A 22,994-nucleotide genomic window follows, 5' to 3' on the forward strand; every position below is an offset into this window, starting at 1 on the left:
AAAATATGTTTGGCTCAAAAATAAATATTTTCATCTATCTCTGTCCTTTATTATTGTGATATCTTTGTAAAATTATTTATTTTGTCTGCTATCTAAGGAGGAATGGTTTAGAAGTTGGACAATACAAAAAATGACTACTAAGAATGCAATATTTTTATGTTTCCCCCAAAACTTTGTATTACTTCATTTAGGATAAAGAACTTCTTTAACATTGTTCCTAAGCTCAGAGGGTTTTCAGTCTAACTTGGGAGAGAAGACACAATAATGATAAGAATGGAGGTGACACCAAGGGTACATAGTAGGTTGGTGCAAAAAAATGAGAATAAGAGAGGATAAGAGGATGTTCAATGATCCCTTGTTTACTTCTTTAAAAAATTATGAACTATTTTAAGTCTAAATAAATAGAATGATATAAGAAACATTCATGTTTCTACAGTTCAATTTGGTTAATATTAACATTTTTGCATCTTAAATTTTGACTATTTAAAATAAAAATAAAACACCATTACAGATTTGTATTAAATCCCCTTTGCTAGTGTTCCCAATCTCTTTCCTTCATTTCCTACTTCGAAATGACAACCATCCTAAATTTTGCATATATTAACCCAAAGCAATTTTTATAGTTTTACTGTACAGGTATGACCATACACACAACAACACATACATGCAGATAATGTATTAAATATAGGACATACATTTGATATGTATATATTATATATAATTGTATACATGTATATAAATCACATAACCTACCATACTGTACATCTTTCAGGAATTTCCTTTTTTTCACCTAACATTTTGCTTACTTTTTAATCCATGTTTATAAACTACATATGACAATCTAGGTCATTAATTTTTACTGCTATGTAGTTTTGTAATATGTGATAATTATACAATATATATTGCCATTTTTGATGTATTTTGGGTTTTTTTCCTCACTTTTCCCTATTATAAACAAAATTACAATAAACATCCTTGAGCATATATCCTTGTATGTATGTATTCCCTGTATGAGATTCCCTGGAGTATATTCCTAGGATTAAGTAGAAGCGCTGAGTCTTAAATATGTGCAGCTAAAACAGTATTCAATATGGCAAATTATTTTCCAAGGTAGCTAAATCAATTCATTATCCAACACTAGTAAGCAAATTCCATTTTTAACAAGAAAAATTATTGAAATTAAGGAAATATACAAATTAGGAACTGAGAATATACATCAGAATAAACTCAAGAAAGTGACAAAAGGAATAATACAGAAAAGAGCAGACCTTAATTACAGAGAAAGCAAAAAAATAATGCACGTATCTTTTGTTGTCAGGTTTTATTTGTCTATTAGCTCAATGTTAACGAGCACTATTCAATGAATGTTAATGAGCATTATTAATAGCATCAATTAAATATTCTATAGCATTATTTTTCCTTGCTTTGTCTATTGAATATTGAAAGAGGTATTTAAAGTATTGTATTCCGATTGTGATTATGGTTATCCAATGTTCCTCTGTAATATCATTCATTTTTAGATTATTCTGTCAAGATAACACAAGAAAAACTTAGACTATGCAGCAGATTCTGTATCTGTGGAAATCAAACAAGGAATATATTAGATTCATGAGATTATCTGAAACACATGGGTCATGTAGGCACAATAAGATTTGATTTTATTTATGAATATCTAAGAGTCTTGTGTGTGAATGCATTAATCGAATTATTGTTTACACCAACATACATTTGATGCAGTTTGTCTTCACAGATGTATCACAATTTATTTAGCCAAGTCTTTATTTTAATGATTCTTAGACTGTCTGTAATACGTCACAATTTTAACTACTACCAAAATAAACATTTTCCTATGGCTAAATATTTATATAAAAACTGTTTGTTTTACCAAGGCAGGTGGATCACGAGGTCAGGAGATTGAGATCATCCTGGCTAACACGGTGAAACCCCATCTCTACTAAGCACACACACACACACACACACACAAAATTAGCCGGGCCTGGTGGCAGGCGCCTGTAGTCCCAGCTACTAGGGAGGCTGAGGCAGGAGAATGGCGTGAACCCGGGAAGCGGAGCTTGCAGTGAGCCAAGGTCGCACCAGTGGACTCCGGCCTGGGCGACAGAGTGACTCCGTCTCAAAAAAAGAAAAAAAAAAAAAAAACTGTTTGTTTTAAATTATTAAAAGTTAAATTATAGTATATAATGATAAAAATTATAAGATGATTAACACACATTGTCCTGTTGTCCCTATATTTTATACTTGTGACTGCAAATTTTTAAATTAAATTAATTTTCCTACATAGCTTTATCACAATGAATAATAATTTTTAAATCTTTGAATATTTAAGAAGTAAAAATTTGTTTTTCACAGTTGTATCATTGAATACCAGTGTTATACACGTACTTCTTTTTAATCGTTTTTATAAGTAAGTTTTTCTCTTTATTAAAGTTTGTTTATAGTCTATTATATTTTATTTTAATGGGATGCAATTATTTCTCAGGGATTTAATGTGCTTTTTAATTATGATATCAACTCATAAAATTGTTTCCCTTTTTTTATTTGGCCTTTAATTTTTTTATGTATGATTTGTTGTACATCATTCATCATATACAATTTGCTTTATAGCCTTCAGTTTTATTGTACTTAAACCTCTCAGTCTTTTGTGGTTTCCTCAACATCCCTCTGACATTAAAAAAAATACAGTAAGCCTCTAGTTTATGTCAATAACTGTTCTAGGTATAGGTAATAATTTATTGGAAAAGACAAACAAAGCCTTGCCTTCTTGAAGCTAACATTTTATTCATTGCATTTCACTGATATAATAATCATTTCATGTGCATAACAGTGAAAAATACAAATAATTTACAATTTTTATAGCTTTTTCTTGTTTTATTTTATTTTTAATTGATTGAGAACTTTTATGTAATGTAATATTACTTTTATAAATACGCAAATTATATAATTCTTAATTTCTGCATGACTTAAAATGACATATTACTGAGAGGTCACAATGTGCTAGTAGCCTTCGCTGCCTCTCAGCACCTCCTTGGCCTCAGCATCCACTCTGGCCATGCTTGAGGAGCCCTTCAGCCCACCGCTGCACTGTGGGAGCCCCTCTCTGAGCTGGCCAAGGCCAGTGCCTGCTCCCTCTGCTTGCAGGGAGGTGTGGAGGGAGAGGCACGGGTGGGAACCGGGGCTGCACCTGGTGCTCATGGGCCACCGCGAGTTCCAGGTGGACACGGGATCAGCAGGCCCCACACTCAGAGCAGCTGGCTGGCACCGCCAGCCCCGGGCAGTGAGGGGCTTAGCACCCGGGCCAGCAGCTGTGGAGGGTGCGCCGGGCTCCCCAGCAGTGCTGGCCCGCCTGCCCCACACTCGAATTCTCACCGGGCCTCAGCTGCCTCCCTGAGGGGCAGGGCTCAGGACCTGCATCCCGCCATGCCCATGCCCCCACCCGGCAGTGGGCTCTTGTACAGCCCGAGCCTCCCCAGCGGGCACCGCCCCTTGCTCCATGGCACCTGGTCCCATGGACCGCCCAAGGGCTGAGGAATACGGGCACATGGTGCGGGACTGGCGGGCAGCTCCACCCATGCCCCTGGTGCCGGATTCATTAGGCAAAGCCAGCTGAGCTCCTGAGTCACTTAGGGACTTGGAGAACTTTTATGTGTAGCTAAAGGTTTGTAAATGCACCAATCAGCACTTTGTGTCTACCTCAAGGATTGTAAATGCACCAATCAGCACTCTGTGTCTAGCTTGGGGTTTGTGGATGCACCAATCAGCACTCTGATTGGATGCACCAATCTAGCTAATCTGGTGGGTACTTGGAGAACCTTTATGTCTAGCTAAAGGATTGTAAATACACCAATCACCACTCTGTGTCTAGCTCAAGGTTTGTAAACACACCAATCAGCACCCTGTGTCTAGCTCAAGGTTTGTAAACACACCAATCAGCACCCTGTGTCTAGCTCAAGGTTTGTAAATGCACCAATCAGTGCTCTGTGTCTAGTTAATCTGGTGAGGACTTGGAGAACTTTTATGTCTAGCTAGAGAATTGTAAATGCACCAATCAGCACTCTGTGTCTAGCTCATAGATTGTAAATGCATCAATCAGCACCCTGTCAAAATGGACCAATCAGCTCTCCATAAAATGGACCAATCAGCAGGATGTGGATGGGTCTAGATAAGGGAATAAAAGCAGGCTGCCCGAGCCAGCAGCGGCAATCCACTCAGGTCCCCTTGCACACTGTGGAAGCTTCACTTTTTCACCCTTTGCAATAAATCTTGCTGCTGCTCACTCTTTGGGTCCTCACTGCCTTTATGAGCTGTAACACTCACTGCGAAGATCTGCAGCTTCACTCCTGAGGCCAGCGAGACCACAAACCCACAGGGAGGAATGAACAACTCCAGAGGGAAGGAGCAAACAACTCCAGACGCGCCGCCTTAACAGCTGTAACACTCACCGCGAAGGTCTGCAGCTTCATTCCTGAAGCCAGCGAGACCACGAACCCACCAGAAGGAAGAAACTCCAAACGTGTGAACATCAGAAGGAACAAACTCCAGACACACCATCTTTAAGAACTGCAACACACCATGAGGGTCCACGGCTTCACTGTTGAAGTCAGTGAGACCAAGAACCCACCAATTTGGGACACATTACCATACAATAACTCTTAGTTATCCAAAAGTCTATTGTTATTATTTTGTTTAACTTCCAATTTGATTTATTGATCTCTTATTAGTTATTTCTTGTTTGTTTTAGGATCCATCTGTTAAAAGATTTACACTGTACAGTATATTCCATTGTTCATATAATTATAATAATTTTCCATACACCATAATTTAGTCCATTTATTGAATAATCAGAATAAAGTAACCATTATAAATTTTAAAACGTGGAAAGTGTTTGATTATAAATAATAGCATGGTCTTTCACATGTTCCCCCAAAAGCTAAAAGATGAAAGGTTACTCTAGCTGTTTCTTGGTAACTTGCTTTAAAAATATTTGCATGTTGCCTAGCACCTACTTAGCAATAAGCCTCAGATAAAACTTTCATTTAATGTTTTATTATATTTTCCACTTAACTCTTACTTCAAGCATCATGCTCCTATGGCCTTTGTAAACAGTAGACATTGCTCTGATCATGAGCTTTAAATGACTTCACATTAGCTACAGAAAAAGGCTTAATATGCTCTCAAAATGTTGGTGTCTTCCACAATTTTTTCTCATTATATTTCTCCAGGCTCATCTCTTATGTTGTCTAACAGTCCTCTATTCTAGCTAGTGTGATCCATGTTGATTATTCAGAGTTACATAAATTCTCCATGCCTATGTCTAACTTCTTTGATGTCCTCTACACTTTTGTCTTGCCTTCTCATTTAAAACAAAGCCTTAACTATTTCTCAATCATTATAAATCCTTATAAATACACTGCAATAATAGAACGATATTGTAACTTAAGTGTTTCAATTCTGGAGAGTTTAGCATATTTTGTTTTTTATCCATCCTTATCATCTATATTTTAAACTTCTTATCCTTCCTCTCATATAACCATCTTCTCAATTCTTTTTCTATGCTAAAATATAAAATATACTTAATCTGATAATGAACCAATTGGGAATAATTAGAAAATATTTATACATTCTTGGCTCATATGTGTCTTCAAACCTTCATCTAATATAGTAACAAATGCTTTTGGCTTGATCTTCAAATTATATGCAGATTCTGTTTAAGATGTCTGATTTTCAGCTTCTGTTTAAAACATAGAAAGTTGGAAGAATTGTTATTAGAAAATAAGAAAAAAAATAACAAATTGTACCTTTTGCTAAATCTATCAGATAGCTTAGGTCACAGAGTCATCATCAACCAGCCTGAAATCTAAGGAAAGTCAACTGTCTCCATGAGTAACAAGACAGTGGCTTATCTGGGGCAGAGGACAAGTGGAAGATAAGGCTGCCAAACTAAAGTATTCAGTCAAGTGCAGGCCAAATATGAGTATACCCCCACCCCACAAAGCCTCGGACATCAGGAGAGTTTGCACCTACATGTATGTTCTACTTCATGGACCTCACAATTTGTACACAAAAAAGACTGAGGTAAATGCAGGAATCTAAAGAAAGACTCTCTTAGTGCTTCAGAAAGGGCTGGAAACCTTAGCTGTAATCTTCTCTCATATGGAACAAAAGACTCAATCCTCTGGAAGAAAGTCAGCAAACCCTGTCACCCCCAGGACACAGGTAAAGAACCACTGTAGGGCAAGGCACAGTGGCTCACACCTGTAATCCCAGCCCTTTGGGAGGCCGAGGCAGGCAGATCATGAGGTCAAGAGATCGAGACCATCCTGGCCAACATGGTGAAACGCTGTCTCTACTAAAAATACAAAAATTAGCTGGGCGTAGTGGCGGGCACCTGTAGTCCCAGCTACTCTGGAGGCTGAGGCAGGAGAATTGCTTGAACCAGGGACATGGAGGTTGCAGTGAGCTGAGATGGCACCACTGCACTCCAGCCTGGTGACAGAGAGAGACTCCATCTTAAAAAAAATAAATAAGTAAAAATAAAATAGCCACTATAGTTAGAGTAAGGGAACAGGAAAAAACAAACAAAGAAACTCTGTGGGAGGAGCAGGAAAATGTTCTGTTCTTCTGTACCCAGATTAACTATATTCTACACTGGAGAGGGAAACATAATAGAAAAAGCTCTCCATCGAAACCAAGACAGAGGTACACATAGCCTGCCTAAGACTGAGAATGCAAAAGGACAAAAGGGAATGCCCTGCACTCCTCACTAAAAAGCCAGCAAGCAGAAAATATCAAGTGTCAACAGTTTATCTCTGGGGGAGGAGTAAGTGCAAGAAAGTCCAAGATCAAAGGGACAGATTAAAGCTTAGATTGGAACATGGACAGCGAGAAAAACCCCCTAGGAATCCAAATCACACTCTAAGCACAAAGTTAACTAAGAAGAATGTGAAGATAGAGTATAGCAAAACCTAAACAAAAATTAATAACTAACTAGATTGACTCAATTACCACAATAAAGGCTTAGCAGAAGAGGGATCCCTATTTCAATGCATAAATAGAATTTACTTCAGTCTGTACTGTTCTACACACAACAGCAAACTTCAAACAACAAACTACAAGACATACAAAATGCAAGGAGGGTGATAGAAGCTGTCAAGATCGGATCATCTTGGTGGTGGCTCTGAATTATGTCCAGTGAAGGCACCCGACCAGAGAAACCAGCCAATAGCATTGCTCTGCAAGAAGCAGTATCAAAAAGTCTACCAGGGTAGAGTGTCCAGCCAGCTTCTCCAGCCAGCTTTGGTGCTTTAATTAATACTTCTCTAGTCTGGAACACAAGTGCACATCTGTGAATATCTGTGGAAGAGAACATCTGGTGGCCCCACTCACTCCAGTGCTCAGGTGGTGACTACACAAAGCTCTAATGCTCTGTATAAGACTTCCTTTGACTGAAGGAATGTGCATATCTACAAATATCTGAAAAGTGGAGCATCTGGCCCCAACCATTCCAAGTGGCCAACTAAGAATGCCCCAAATGCCTTATCCAGTTTCAAAGTCCAGCCTACAGTCTTGCCCAACAACAAATTATGAACAGCAGTACTGCCCACCCAGGGAATGCAGCCTGCAACCAGGCCCAATTAGAGGTGATCACCTGACCATAGAATCCATAGAATCCAGCCAGTGGTATCATTGTGACACAAAGCACAACCAGCAGCTCGACTCAACTTCAGAGCACAGTCAGTGTCCCAGCCCAACCAAAGAACCTAACATTAAGGTCTGCCTACCCATGGTTACTACCAGCTGGCCTATTCAGAATCCCAGGCGAGACCAAATAATAAAGGTCTATCACTGCCAAAAAATACTTGCAAAGACTGGAATATGTGGCCATTATCTGAAATGTGCTGACACCCACACAAGTACCCAAGAATTAAGAAGCACTAGGGACATATGACACCACCAAAAAAAACTGATACAGCTCTAATAATAAACCCTAAACAAATAGACATCTATAAAATGACTGACAAAGAATTCAGAATAATCATCCTAAGGGAGTACAGGTAAATATGTATTTTTATATATATATACATAATATATACTAAATATACTAATACATATTAGTATATTTATATATAATATATAAACTATATATACTATATATATTTCTATTTCTTTGGAATATAATGTATAAATACAATTTAAAATTTGACAAAAAATAAAAATTTCCATATAAAAAATTTATACAGAAATTTTAGAAATAAAGACTACAATAATTGAACTGAAAAATTTAATATAAACCTTCAACAGCAAACTTTACCAACAGGAAAAGAAGATCAGTATGCTTGAAGACTGAACATTTGAAATTATAAAGAGGTGAAAAAAAAAAATTGAAATAATAAAGCCAGGCATATAGGAATCATGGGACACCATCAAGAGAACTAACCTTTGCAGAAAGGAAGCCCAGAAGAAGAATTTTTAAAAGTTCTAGAAACTATATTTAAGGAATTAATGGCTATAAATTTCCCAAATCTGAGAAAAGATGCATACATTCAGATATGAGAAGCTCAGAGATCTCTAATTAAATTTAATCCAAAGAGAAATTCACCAACATGCACAATATTCAAACTATCAAAATTCAAGTAAAATAAGTAATTCTGAAAGCAGTAAGTGAAAAGAAACATATAACATACAAAGGAGTTTCAATATGACTGTCATCATATTTCTAAACAGAAACCCTGCAGGCTACAAGAGAGTGGAAGGATATATTTAAAATGATGAAGAAAAATTTTAAAATCTGCCAACCAAGAAGACTTTACCTAGCAAAACTGTCTTTCAGAAATGAGAGATGAATAAATACTTTTCCAGACAAACAAAAGCTAAGAGATGTCATCACTACTAGGTCGGCCCTAGAGAAACTGCTAAAGGGATTTATTTAAGTTGAGACGAAGGGCTACTAATTAATAACATAAAACACATGAAGGCAAATAACTCAAAAAATAAATAATAAAGAGTCATATTCAAAATTCTCTAATATTAAAAGGTGGTGTATAAAGCAATTTTATCTATGATGTGAGGGTTATAAGACAAAATTACTAAAAACAACTTTAGCTACAATAAATTGTTAAGTGCTACAAATTACGCAAAGGATAGAACAGGATGTCTGGCTTCCAAGTGGGAACCTTTGCAGTGCAAGGAATAAAAGACAGAATTAAATATGAGTGATGTTGAGAAAGGCAAAAAGATTTTTATTCAGAAGTGTGTCCAGTGGCACACCATGGAAAAGGAAGGCAAGCAGAGACTGGGCTAAATCTCCATGGTCTCTTTGGGCAGAAGACAGGTCAGGTCATTGGATTCTCTTACAGACGCCAATAAGAACAAAGGCATCACCTGGGGAGAGGATACACTGAAGGAGTATTTGGAGAATCTCAAGAAGTACATCCCTGGAACAAAATGATGATGTTTTCTGGCACTAAGAAGGCAGAAAAGGCAGACTTGATCACTTATCTTGGAAAAAGCTACTAACGAGTAATAAATGGTCACTGACTCATTTATTAGAAAAGAGAAATATCTCATGACTTTTTTAGATGTACCATAATTTAATAGATCTCATACACCAGAATTCAGATCATAAATGACTGACAGAATATTTTTTGTTGGGTAGTCCTGATATAACTAAGATCAGTTTGTGGTTAAATGAATCTGTTTTTTTTTTATTTTAATAGTAATTCTGATTCTGTAAATGCTGTCACTGTTTACTCCTTCTAAAGACATAATTGGACTTCATTAGTAATGTTCAACTTTTTACAAAGATGGCAAATTATTGGAGATTGATTTTATATTTAGATTTAGATTTATATAACTGGCTATGTGAATATATTTAAATACTGGGGAAATTCCTTCACTGTCTCAGAGTGAAGAAAGATTCAACTGTTTTGTGTTCATTTGTGTCTTAAAGGCAAGAGCTAAAGATAAGGTGGCAAATGTCTACTTTATGTTTTTGGTCTTAACTATGCCAATGTAATTAGAATTCCCTGTATCTAAAATGGTTCCTTTTACTTATTGAAAGGCATTTTAGTGTGGTTTCTGTGTAATATCAAATAAAGATTATTTAACACTTCTCGCATTTTATCGATCATCTGTAAGGTCAGATGCTTTAAAAAATAGCAAGGTAAATGTCATCACTCTTGAATTCTTTACTATCTAAGTCGGACTAAGTTATAATTTAAGGCTGTCTTTAAGCAGCCATTCAGAAACATAAAACTGTAGAACTGCTGTGTATGTACGACTGGGAATGGTACTTTTGCCAAATTAAAAGGATCAAAGTAGAGGAGATATACACAAATTTAAAAATTACGTGTGCTCATAAGACTTAAAAACAAAATTACAGATGAAAACAAAGTATACAAAGATGTAAATTTTTATATCTAATCATAAAATATTAAAGGGAGCAATGAAAGTATAGAGTTTTTATGTGATTAAAATTAAGCTATTATCAACTTACATAGCCTCTTATAAGCATAAAATGATTTATGTAAGCCTCATGGTAACCACAAAGCAAACGCTGTAATAGTTGCATAAACATTAAAAGAAAGAAGCCAAAGCGTAACAGCACAGAAAACCATCAAATCTCAAACGAAGATAGCAAGAAACAAAGGATCTACAAAATAACCAAAAAGCAAATTACCAAATGGCAGTAGCATGTCCTTACCTATTAATAATTACCCTGGACATAAATGAATTAAATTCTCCAATCCTAAGACATAGAGTGACTGAATGTATTTTTAGAAAAGAAGATCCAACTTATGTCCCTACAAGAATACACATAGATTGAAAGTAAAGAGATGGAAAAAGACATTCTGCAAATTGAGCACCAAAAAATGGTAGGAGTAGCTACACTTATAACAGACAAAATAGACTTTTAAGATAAAAACTGTAAAAAGAGACAAAGAATATTATTATCTAACAATAAAGAGAACATATTATCAAGAGAACATAATTGAATTGTAAATATGTATATGCACACAAAATAAAGAACCTAATGTATAAAGCAATTATTAAATAATCAGAAGAAAGAGAAAGACTACAATACAGTAATAGGAAACTTCAGTATCCCTCCTCGAGCAATAGAGAGATTATCTACACAGAAAATCACTAAAGAAACATTGAACTTGAATTCTACTTTAGATCAAATGGGCCTAAAAGACATAAACAGTATATCACATCCAACAGCAACAGAATACATTTTTTCTAGTCCACATATAACCTTCTCCATGATAGATAATATGTTAGGCCAAAAAACAAGTCTTAACAAATTTAAGATTAAAAAGTATCTCATATCTTTACCAATCACAATGGTATTAAAGTAGAAATTAATAAAAGAAGAAATCTAGGTAAATTCACACATATGTGGAAATTAAACAACAGGCTTCTGAAAAAAATAGGTTAAAGCATTAAAAGGGACGGCAAAAAGTACCTTGAGACTGATGAAAATGGAAACATTATATACCACACTTATGAGATGTAGCAAAAGCAGTGTCAAGAGAAAAGTATGTATCAATAAATGCCTATATCAGAAAAAAAGAAAAAGTAATCTAAAGATAGACCTCAAAGAATTAGAAAAAGAACTAAGTCTAACGATAGCAAAAAAAGAGAAAATAACAAAGATGTATGCAAAAATAAACGAACTAGAGACTAGAACAATATAAAAAAAATCAATGAAAGAAAGACTTGGTTCTTCAAAAAGATAAAGTTGACAAACACTGAACTAAACTAAGAAAAGAAGAAAGAAGACTCCAATAAATAAAATGAAAGAGGAGATATTGCAAAAGATGTAACAGAAATACAAACAATTACAAGACACTACTCTGAACAATTCTACACCAACAAATTGTATTACCTAGAAGAAACAGATAAATTTCTAGACACGTACAATATACTAAGACCCAATCAAGTAGAAATAGAAAATCTGAATAGATCAATTACAAACAAGGAAACTGAATTAGTTTTAAAAACGTCCCATCAAAATAAGCCCCGGACCTGCTGGCTTCACAGCTGAACTATACACACATTTAAAGGAGTCTTAATACTGATCTTTCTCAAACTTTCAAAAAACTGAAGTGAAGGGAATATTTCCAGACTTATTTATGAAGCTAGCATTACCCTGATACCAAAGCCAGACAGGACAATACACAAAAAAGAAAATTACGGGACAATATCCCTGATGAGCACAGATGCAAAATTTCTTGATAAAATACTTGGCAACTGAATTCAACAATAGAATAAAATAATCATTCATCATGATCAACTGGGATTTAACCCTTAGATGCAAAAAGGTTCCAACATATGTGAATCAGTAAATGTGGTGTACCACATTAATAGAATGAAGATTTAAAATTTTATAATCATCTTTATAGTTGTAAAAAAGGCACTTAGCAAAATTCAATAGGCTTTCACAAAAAATCTCAATAGATTAGGTAAGAGGTAGTGCACTTCAACACAATAAAGGCTATATATGACAAGCCCAAAGCTAATGCCATTCTAAACAGTGAAAAGTTGATAGATTTTTCTCTAAAATCAGGAATAAAACAAGAATGCCCTGTCTCACCACTTCTATTCAACCTAGTAATGGAAGTTCTAAACAGAGGAGTTAGGCAAGAGGAAGATATCAAAGACATCCAAATAGTAAAGGAAAAAAGTGAAATTGTCTCTGTTTCCTGACAACATGATCTTATATACAGGAAACCCTAGAGATTACATGTACACACACAAACACATACACACACAACTGTTATAACTAATAAATTAATTTAGTAAAGATGCAGGACACAAAGTCAACAAGAAAAAAATCAGAGGTGTTTCTAAAAGCTAATAATAGACTATCTAAAGAGAAAATTAAGAAAACAATTCCATTTACAATGGCAACAAAATATAAAATATTTGGACATAAATTTAACAAGGAAAATGAAAAATCCATACACTGAAAACTATAAAACACTGGTGAAAGAAATGGAGGAAAACACAAATAAATGGAAATATATCCTGTGTTCATGAATTGAAAGAACTGATATTATATAAATGTCCATACTATCCAAAGTGATCTACAGATTCAATACAACCTTATCAAATTTCAATGTCATTTTTCACAGAAATCAAAGAAAATTCTAGAATTTATATGGAACCACTAAAGATCCTAAATAGCCAAAACGATCTTGAGCAAGAGGAACAAATTTGGAGGCATCACACTCCCTTATTTCAAAATATATTATAAAGCTACTTAAAACAACATAGTACTGGAATAAAAACAGACACATTGACCAATGAAGCAGATGAGCCCAGAAAAAAAGTCATCAACTCATGTATTTTTGCACAATTATATTTTGACAAAGGTACCAAGAACACACAATGAGAAAAGGATAGTTTATTCAATAAATGGTGCTAGGAAAACCAGATGTCCACATGCAGAAGAATGGCATTGCAACTGTATCTCATACCTTATAAATAAATCAACTCAAAATGGGATACAGACTTAAATATAATATCTGAAACTATAAAACTACTGGAAGAAAACAAGGAAATAGCTTGTTGAAGTTGGTTTGGGCAATGATTTTTTGGATATGACCCCAAAAGCACAAGCAAAAAAAGAAGGACAAATAAGATTCCATCCCACTTAACAAAACTGCCATTGAAATAACTGAGATTTCAGAATGTGGCTGGAGATGACTAATGCTCCAAATGGAGTTATCAAATTATTGAGTATGCTCCTTATCAGTTATATTTTACATTCAGCTTTTCTTCACAGGCATTTTTACTTTATGTTAGGTAATTATTTTTATCAGTTTTGCCACATTTTCAAAGGAATAAAATAAAAAGAAAAATCAAATATTTTAAAAGCCTAAATTTAATGATTTCTGATGAATATTTATAAAACATTGATTTGATATTTAGTATCTTCAGCTCTTTATGTTAACTCCGAAAATCTTGGTCTAATCTTGGTATACCAAAATCAAGGATTAAGCAAAAGAGATATTTTTTTCCTCAAACACTTTGAAAGCAAAATGAAATTTAGAAACACGACAGAACAGTGGAAATGCACTAAATATAATGTTGTCCTAAAATAAGGGTTAACAGGTCAAAATTGCAATAGTTTTACATAAGCAAGATAATTTACGTTGTAGTGATGAAACATTCAACTGAGAATTTAGAATAGTCTCAGTGTGGCAGAAGCCACACTAATAGAATGGTTAGATATAAGAAAATGTATCTTATGTGCCAGTTTAGATCAATTTTTATTCTTAAGCGATGTCATTGTTACATGAGAAAAAAATAATAAACTAGTGATGTCAGTTTTAAGTGAGAGGAATTTGTGGCACACATACTATGTATTTATTCGTGTTTTTCTAATGTCTATTTTTTTCTAGGTTTCCTTATGATGTTTAGTGGGAAATAAACAAGATTGGGAATTTTCTTCATAAAGATGAAAAAATAATGTCTACACGTGGGAACAGAAATAGTGTACATATGGGAAAAGGAACTGCCGACAATTTTTATAGGCATGTCATAGGACTGAAACAAGAGAACTTTGAACAAATTCTGATTCATGAAGGCAGTGGAGACTAATGAGTCTGCTTAAAGCAAGTGTATGTGTCAGTTTCAGTTATCTGTTGCTAAAGAATAAGCCACCTCAAAACCTGGTGAATTAGAAAAACCATTTATTTGCTACAGAGTCTACAGTATAACACTTGATCTGGGCTCAGGTAGCTAGTTGTTATGTTGATCTTAGCTGGGGTCACCTTAAGTGGTTGCACTCATCTGATGTCTCCATTTGGACTGGATGGGGTATGATGGTCTCACTCACATGTCCAATAGTGTGTGCTGTCTTGTACAATTCTACGTGTCCCCCTGTCCCCCAGTAAACCAAACTAGCATTTTTACATGGCATCACAAGGACAATGTTTCACAAGGGCAAATGCAGAAGCTGCAAGTTTTCATATGCCCTAAGTTCCAGAATTCACATAATTGTTACTTCCGTGATATTTTGTGGGTCAATCCAAAACCCCAAGGCTAATCAAGATTCAATGGGTGGGAGAATAGATTCCACTGTTTGATGTAATGAATTGCAAAATACCATATCCACTGAAATCTACCACAGGGGTAGTTGCATTTCTTGCAATTTTCAAACACAAAAAATATTTACAAAAATAATTTTCATGAGACTAGAGAAGAAAATTATTGATTAAAGTACTGATAATATTAAGAAAGCACAAGGGAACATGTACTTTATCTATAAGCAAACTTATTTGTAAGATTTATGTCTTATTATCTTATCACTCATGTAGAAGAGTACTTGTCATCTAGTAAGTGAGAAATAAAGTTTTGTTTTATAATAAATAAATTTAAAATATTTGAAGTTGGTTATGAGTAACAAAAGGATTTTCAAATTTTTTTCTATACCTTTAGGTCTAAGAAACAAGCTAACTATAAAATGATAGGACATATATTTGAAATGAACAGTTTGGGACCTAGATATGGTGATGTTTTAATCAAATGAGCAAGAGAGCCTTATGTGCATCAGTGTGTTACCAATGTTAAAAGCAAAGAACTACAAATTGGATAAAAATTGCCACAGCATATTTTCCAATTTTATAGCAGCATCCACATTAACATGGAAAATGTAAAGGCATTTATAGGCTACTTGCACTTCTATGTAAAACTTCTCATAATAATCACATATTTATGGCTAAGCACATTTTAAATCTATAGAACTTTTAAATAAGTTGCAGGTTCTACAAATATTTCTAATGGGGGTTTTGCCACTTGGAATTCAAATTTCAAATCAAGTATTGCAAACTTAATGGCTCATTATAAATGGACAGAATTGTAGGTTTGTATTTACCATCTTGACAGGATAACTAGCAATGACAAGAGATAAAACATCAAGTACACTAATTAATGATCACTTTAAATCTTTTTGAGGAAAATATAATTAGTATATTTTCAGGTACTTCAAAAAATATCATTGTCAGGTAAAACTGCAGCTTGTCAATTGGATGAAAATTTAGTTAAATGTATCTTCAGGATTTTAAAGGAGTCTATCATGTTATCAAGAAATTATATAGGACTACAAGCTAATTAGAAATATGATTAATACAAAAATAAAGTTATAAAAATGTGCATCACTGATTTCAAAAATCTTAGAAATCAATAAAGCATAGCTAATTGAAAACATTAAACTGTATAATTTGAATAATTTACAGAAAACTTTTTTTTCAAGTACTGTAATGAAGTGCAATCAAGCCCCCTTGAAATTAAGGCACCATCCATAATATGAATTGGTAATAAAATACATATCTTTGCTCTTATCCCAACACTATCAGTTAACATAGATACTCTTTACTTTCTGCAAAATTTTTATAGCAGATTAGAGTTAATAGAATAATTGTATTGTATCTTTCCCCCCAAACAACTACTATTACCAAGCAAATGTAAGTGGCCACTCAGTGGTTTCTGAAGCTTTCAATACAGTGTTTCTTTAAGGTTCCCCTTCTCATCATCTCAAGAACCACAGTTCCTATAATGCAGCAAACAATTTTCTTGCACTCCTTCTAACAAGAAAAATCAATTTTCCTTGCCTTGATATTTGCCTGGAACCCATTAGGAGACCTTCCTGTCACATCTTCTTTAACATAAATCCTGGCCTGACACATATCGTCGCAACCCTGATCTCAAAATCTATTTCTTCTGGAAACATGTACTATATAAACTGTGTTACTTTGTAGATATCTCAAATAGTTATTGGAACAAATTGTGGAAGTTAAATAAAAATTATCACCTTATACATTTTCTTAATTCTGTTTGCATAAAAGGAAAGCCAATTATTTCAGAAATTGTTTGTAATTCTCTTGTAAACTTTTTAATGTGTAGACTTACTCTCTTAATAATTAAGAACATAAAAAAGTAAATACATTATACCTGTATAAACACGTTTAAAGTAAATTTCAGAAAAATAATGCTCTCATAAATAAGATTGACAATAAATATGAATTTATATTGAACTTAACATGTTAGGAGTTATGCAAAGAAAAGGTAGGTGATATATGATCTGTTCTTAACACATTATTAGTGCTATTCATATGAAAGCATTGAATTGAAAAAATAAAGAATGAAATAATTATCGATTTCTAATTCTCAGCTATATACAATCCAATATCTAAAGCAGTATTTTATAGCAAAATTGTATAAAATATTAAATCATTACAGCAAGGTCATGTAACTCTTTTCTACCTCCCAAACTCTCTCTCATTCAGAATCTCTCCTTTATTTACTTTGGCATGCATATTCTCACCATAATTTTTAATACCAAATAGTAAGAAGGACAGCTTACAAACGCTAATACACCCCCCAAAATAATAATATATAGAAATAATGGGAGAAGTAGAGTCGGAAAAATGTAAAGAAGGATGGACACTCCTAATCGTCTAAATAACTTCTATTTCATCTATCTATGTTTGAATTCCTTTTCTGTTCAAGTTCATTCTCTATCCCATGTGACTTAGGGAAAGGTGACCTCTGCTTCTTACCCCAGAAGGGTAATCTGATATATCCAAGCTAAGCTCAGAACTCTCCTTTCCTTAACCACTGTGTTCTCGCAATAGGCTTTTTCACCTATTTCTGACCAACGACATGCAAAGAGAAGTCTATAAGGGCCTCTGGCAATACTTTCCCTTAATTTTTCTCAGAACACAGCTAAATATGGTACCGGGAATGGCTGTATATTCCCCATTACCAGACTTAGGGAGAAAGGCAAAACCAAAATGACTGCGGAAATGTGAACTATGCCTGAATGCTACACTTGCTCTGGACTTCTGTTATGCAATATATCATTTTTCTCACTGTTTCAATCCCATTGAGAAAAGAATCTTGTTTGTTATGTACAATAGATGGCATTTTAACTGATACAAATTAGTAACCCAATAATTCCAAGTAACTTTGTAGATTTCTTTCTTTTCAAAATCATAATGGCAAGAGTCCCAGGAATATATTCCTGAAAATTAAAACCCTCCAAATTGTCCCTATTGTTTCTGACTGTTCCCAAATAGGTTTTTCATACGTGGATCCACACATCACTCTTTCAACTATAGCTACTGCACAGTCTCTGCTCTATTCTTGTTCTTTTGCTCTGTCTTCTGATTATCCAACTCCTCTTCCCACTATTCAGAGAAGCCTCAACATTGGTGATGCTCATCAGAAAAATAAATAATATTCACGCAAAGTTGGCTATCACCAAACACTGACAAATGTTTTTAAGATTCTGGCTGCATTGTTGTTTTCTGCACAGAGACGCAAAAAATGCTATCCCTAATTCTGTACAACACATGTTTTCCTTGTTCCCAATGCAGTTTTGACTTTACCCAAAATTACTCTACACATTTCTGCCTTTAACTCCTTCATTCAGGGCTGAAAAACAGGCCATGCAGGGAAACAGAATGCATCATATCACTGCTATTATTATCTCATCTCTCTCCTTTTCTTAACAGAAAGGAAAAGTTTCAATGAATTCAAGCAGACATTGTGGAGGTGCTGGTTTTTGTGGCAGTGAATAGACTCCAGCCTAACCTGCTTTGTTACAAAGACAAGAAAAATAGACTTCATGCCTGGATGTTTTTCCCATTAAAATAGCTATTTACTTTTTCTTGTTTTTTTACAAAAACTGCTTGTTCAAGTACTGTAGGCAATTTCCAAATGTTTCTTTAATTTAATTAGATTGTTTAAACACTCAAAATAGCAACCTTCCTGGGGATAATTCGAATTTAAGACACATTCTGAGTCAAAACCTGCCCACAAACTTTATGTTTATTGATCTAAAATGGCAATAACAACTGAAATATTATAATTTCACTCAGCCTGCTAAGTTACTTTTTATGACCTGTGTCAATTATCGTCACAGCATAGCAACTAAATATCACCCCATAACAACTAAGTATCAGAATATTTATGGACTAATCCCAGATGAAAACATATGTTATCTGGGATGATTAAATGACAGAGACTGCAAACTTACTATTTATATGGATATGCAAATAACATAAATGAGTGGGCCATATAGGGTGGCTTGGGACAAAATAGGAAGAATATACCTGGTCTGGAAGCACGTGTTCCTCTAACAAGGGCTACCAGTTCTCAGCTTCATGTCTGAAAGGTAGAAATATATATTATCACACCTTCTGGTTTTTCAAGATAAGCTGGAATTCAAGGTTTCTATGTAAAATCTTTAGGTATTTCAATATTGACTAGTTTTTCCAAATGTATCAAAACACTATATAGAAATACAAATTAAAACCACAATGAGGTAAGGTGTGCTGGTTCACTCCTATAATCCCAGCACTTTGGCAGGCAGAGGCAGGCAGATCACCTGAGGTCAGAAGTTCGAGACCAGCCTGGCTAAACATGGTGAAAACCTGTCTCTACTAAAAATACAAAAATTAGTTGGGCGTGGTGGCGGGTGCTTGTAATTCCAGCTACTTGGGAGGCTGAGGCAGGAGAATCACATAAACATGAGAAGTGGAGGTTGCAGTCAGCTGAGAGTGCAACATTGCACTCCAGCCTGAGCAACAAGAGTGAAACTCTATCTCAAAAAAAAAAAAAAGGAACCCTCATACATTGCTGGAAAAAAATGTAAAAGTGTGAAACCACTGTGGAAAACAGTTTGGAGATTCTCCTCCAAATTAAACATAGAATTACCATTGATTTAGCAATTTTGCTTCGAGGTACATACTCAGAAGAATTGAAAGCTGAGGAAGGGACTTGAAAAGATATTTGCAGACCAATATTCAGAACAGAATTACTCACAAAATAGTCACAAGGTGGCAACAACCCAAATATCCATGAAGAGATGAATAAACAAAATATGACATGTACATACAATGAAATATTATTCAGCAACATTAAAAAAGGAAGTTCTGATATATACTACAACATGTATGAACCTTGAAAGCATTATTCTAAGCAAAATAAGCCAGACACAAAAGAACAAATGTTGCATGATTCCACTTATTTGAGGTACCCAGAGCAGTCAAATTCATAGAGACAAAAAGCAGATAGTGGTTACCAGGAACTGGGGGGAGGAAGAGATGGAAATTATTATTTAGTGAGTAAATTTTAATTTGGGATGATGAAAAGGTTGTGGAGTTAGATAGTGATGTGGTTACACAACAATATGAATGTACTCAATGTCACTGAATAGTACACTTAAAATTATTATAATGGTAAGCTTATGTCGCTATGTTTATTTTACCATTAAAAACAAACCCTTATGTGGACCTATTAAAGTATATCTGCAGGTCGGATTTAGTCTAGGGTTTTCAGGTTATGTACTCTGCTTTAGCCATCAGTCTTCAGGAAAACCACTCAGGCTTCAAGGGTCTTAAGACAGTGGAAAGGCTGACTTCCAGCATGACAATGAAGCACTAAAATTGCTAGAGACGTCAACTTCCTGTTTTATAAATTTCCATGAGAATATCCAAATACCAAGGGGAAAAAAACCTTAAGTAAAGTATTTTAAAGAATTAAAGTATTTTATAAAATTTTATTAGTTTTTTCCCAAATCCTCAATAATTAGAAAAGTCAATTAGGCAATTATAACGTAACTAGGATCCTTATCCTTGACTTACACCATAAAAATGGACAAGAACGTAAATAAGATGAGTCTTTGACTTGCTTAACAAAAATTTCTAATTCAAGGAAATAGGAAGAAAGCCAACCTGAAAAACGGAGCCATTATTAACCTTGGACACACAAATATAGAAAGGCTTTCCAAAGAAAAATTAAATCCCTAATCCTCTATTTTGCCTCTATGCCTTAGAATTCTCAAAGATACTTTGAGCCTATTCTATACTGCCATTTTCCAAATTAGAACTCCTTGGAAAGGGAATTCTTGTTTCCACTGCAGAACCCAGAAAAGATCTCTGTATATAAAAATGGGAAGTTCTAAATGGCGTCTCACATTTAGAAGGAGAAAAAGTAGTTATTGAATATCTGGTTTGTGTCATCCGCGGTATTGGGCATTAACTCACTACCTGTCTTTCATCTTCAAAAGAGTGAAGCAAAACCTGCCAGCACCTAGCCAAAATTAAATGGGGGTCCTTTTTTCCTGTTCTTCAACATTGCATTTGCATAGGTGTCTCTTTGTTAAAGATAAGGAAAGAAAAGACAAATAAAAATAGTGACAAATGACATAAGAATGTTACCAATTGCATAAGAATGTTAATGCCTTAAACACTCAAGGAGCAAAGTTTATAATTAAATTAATGCATAACAGATCAAAGTGTTAATAAAAATTTATTTAAGGATTCAGAAAATGTAATAGCAATAACTTTTTTAGGAAAAAAATTATTGTATACTGTTTTTTACAATTACCATCAGATAAATATAAGGCAAGAATGGATAAAATTTAGCTGTAAAGATTGCAGAGAAAAAAAAGAAATGGTTCAACATGCATTTAAGTGAGATATTATCCAAGGCAATTTGATTTAAAAAATGACATGTGTGATTTAAACCATATAGTGTTCTGCAATAATTCTGATGTAACTAAAATATATTGGGACAATTTAGCAAACATCATGAGGAAGTTAAGCCAGACAACCAGGATACTTTTTATACCTACCTATCTCAAAGCTAGTTCTAGTGTGTATAGGAGCTGATACTAGAGTCTGGAAATATTGATTTCCATGCCTTCTTTCACTTCTGATGTTGGTCAGGTTTTTCAGTTTTGAAAGTTACTATCCTTCTAGTATCCCTGGGATACATTAAGGTCAACAACAGATTCCATAGTAAGCCAGATCTCTCCAACAGAAAGAATAATTACTTTAATCCTCCACAGCCCATCTGTGGACAATTAATTTAACACCCTTGACACCCAGGTTCTTTAATCAGAAGACTGTGTTAGTGAGAGCAAATTATCAAAGAAGATAACATGAATTTTATTATTATTCCCTTTCCCACCCTTATTTTTAGGGCAAGGTATTTCTTACAGTTGAAAGTTGCTGGATTTTATGATTCAGTAACCTACCAGAGCAATGGTAACCACATTTCTCCAGACTCACCTGTCTGCTAGAGCAGGCAACCCCAACCCCTGGGCCATGGATCAGTACCTGTCCATGGACTCTAAGGAACTGGGCCGCATAGCAGGAGGCTAGTGGCAGACCACTGAGCAAAGCTTATCTGTATATACAGCCACTCCTCATCACTTACATTATCTCATCTGTATTTACAGCCTCTCCCCATCGCTTGCATTGCCACCTGAGCCCCACCTCTCGTCAGATCAGCAGCAGCATTAGATTTTCACAGAAGCATGAACCCTATTGTGAACTGCACATATAAGGGATCTAGGTTGCATGCTCCTTATGAAAATCTAATGCTTAATGATCTGTCACTGTCTCCCATCACCTTCAGATGAGACTGTCTAGTTGCAGGAAAATGAGATCAGGGCTTCCATTGATTCCACATTATGGTGCAATGTATAATTATTTCATTATACATAAATTATATATACAAATTATTATATATTATATATAATAACAATAAGGTGCAAAATAAATGTAATGCACTTTGAATCACCCCAAAATCATCCCCTCCCATGCCACCTGGGTTTATGAAAAAATTTTCCTCCATACAACCAGTCTCCGGTGCCAAAAAGGTTGGGGACTGCTGTGCTAGAGAATCTGTTGTACTACCAATCACCATGGGAAAGACATGCAGTTACCGAGTCAAATGTTGACAGTGTTTCTCAGAGAGGCAGCCAACACCCAGAGCAATGGCCTCACTCCCTGACATAGCACTAGGAACCTTTTTTAGCTGATGGAAGGAGAAGCCACTATTGGACAGCTTCTACACTTGATTAACTGGATTGGTTAAAGTGGTATTCACACAGTACATTCACGTGTATATTAAAGGGAAAACATAGCTGCAAATTCTGATTAGAAAAGCGCCCC

At 34.8% G+C, this 22,994-nt stretch overlaps 1 long non-coding RNA gene across 2 annotated transcripts in view; it reads right to left on the reverse strand.

The window, feature by feature from the left end:
• LOC134739741 (uncharacterized) overlaps window positions 1–22,994 on the reverse strand; it is an 86,054-nt gene that overhangs the window by 61,630 nt on the left and 1,430 nt on the right. For both annotated transcript variants that reach the window (XR_010126749.1, XR_010126750.1), the window contains exon 2: window positions 19,143–19,197. This is a non-coding gene — a long non-coding RNA (uncharacterized LOC134739741). The remainder of the gene's footprint in view (window positions 1–19,142; window positions 19,198–22,994) is intronic.

This window comes from Pongo pygmaeus, chromosome 5 (genome assembly GCF_028885625.2).
Source record: "Pongo pygmaeus isolate AG05252 chromosome 5, NHGRI_mPonPyg2-v2.0_pri, whole genome shotgun sequence".
Classification (NCBI taxonomy): Eukaryota; Metazoa; Chordata; class Mammalia; order Primates; family Hominidae; genus Pongo; species Pongo pygmaeus.